The sequence below is a fragment of the Pteropus alecto genome, unplaced genomic scaffold (genome assembly GCF_000325575.1).
Source record: "Pteropus alecto unplaced genomic scaffold, ASM32557v1 scaffold190, whole genome shotgun sequence".
In the NCBI taxonomy this organism is placed as follows: Eukaryota; Metazoa; Chordata; class Mammalia; order Chiroptera; family Pteropodidae; genus Pteropus; species Pteropus alecto.
This window is the reverse complement of record NW_006430462.1, coordinates 5099156-5100429: the sequence shown is the minus strand read 5'-3', so window position 1 is coordinate 5100429 and position 1274 is coordinate 5099156. Positions and strand designations below refer to the sequence as shown.

At 43.8% G+C, this 1274-nt stretch overlaps 1 pseudogene; it reads right to left on the bottom strand.

Moving 5' to 3' along the window:
• Positions 1-305: 305 nt before the first annotated feature.
• On the bottom strand, positions 306-424 carry LOC112481031 (annotated as a pseudogene).
• Between the last annotated feature and the right edge of the window lie 850 nt (positions 425-1274).

Genomic DNA, 1274 nt, shown 5'->3' with positions numbered 1-1274 from the left:
AACAAATTACCACAGAACCCCATAATAATGGAAGACCATGAACTAATCGTCTCCCATGGAACAGTCAACACTTAATGTGTAAAACTAACAAATCACAGGTGAAACACAGGTGAAAGAAATACCACCTATAAGGATATTTACTTTCAATTTATAAATGACATCAGGAGAAACAGCTAGAAGAATAGAACTTAAAAATGGAGCGTGGGGGCTATTTTTTTTTTTTTTTTTAGGCGAGGCAACCCTTTGTTGACCTCACAGATTGCAAGGACCTTGTCAGTTTACAAACCCTTATTTTTTATTTTTTATGCCTCCAGCACCTGGTCTTCCTAGGTGGTCTCCCATCCAAGTACTAACCAGGCTCAACCCTGCTTAGATTCCCAGATCAGAGGGGATCAGGCTTGTTCAGGGTGGCATGGCCGTAGACAAGGGGGACATTTTCTATAAGCTTTTAATATTAGTTTTTTAAATTATGGATGTTAATTTGAAAAACATAACTGTAAAGTATCTTAAAGAAGGTTTTTAAAGTATTTTTCAGTTTCTAACATAAATGAATGATTCTACTAAAGCAAGGATATACAATACCTAAATTAATCTTAAACCCCAGAATAAGTTTCAACAACTTCCAGAAAGCCTTCCCTGACACCTCCAAGCCTCATGCTTTCATGGCATGCAATCTAAAATGCAGAGATTATATTCAAAATAACATTTATGTAGTAGGTACTCTGTGCCATGTATGATACTAAGAACTTTTCACCAATTACCTGTTTTTCAATACAACCACCCAAACACGGTCACCAGCTACGTCTACCACCTGGGACTAGTTCTCAGGTCCCTAACATCATTTTCATTCAACAAATATTTACTATACACCTACACAGAGGTTAACAAGAAATCTGAACGGTCTCCCAGCAAATAAAAACGATGCACTAATGAGGAGGAGGTTTCACAGTGTTTTCCCAGCTGGCCCCTCCCGGCTCACATGGGGCCCCTAAGGTCTGTATACACAAGCCCCTCGCGGTGCTACACAGTAAGAATCCATAAACCCCCAATTCGGATTCGCGCATGCCAAAGAGCCTTGCACGGACGCGGGCATCGGTACCCGCCTGCGGCACACTAGCCGCACGAGAAGATGCTGTGTCCCCCCGGACCCCACCGCAAGACGCTGACGAGAAGCAGCACCCGGCAAACAAGATGCCAGCGCCGCGCTGGGCGAGGAGGGCGGGCCCCGTGAACAGTCCTGCGCGCTCTTTTCAAATCTCCTCCACTCCTCACCC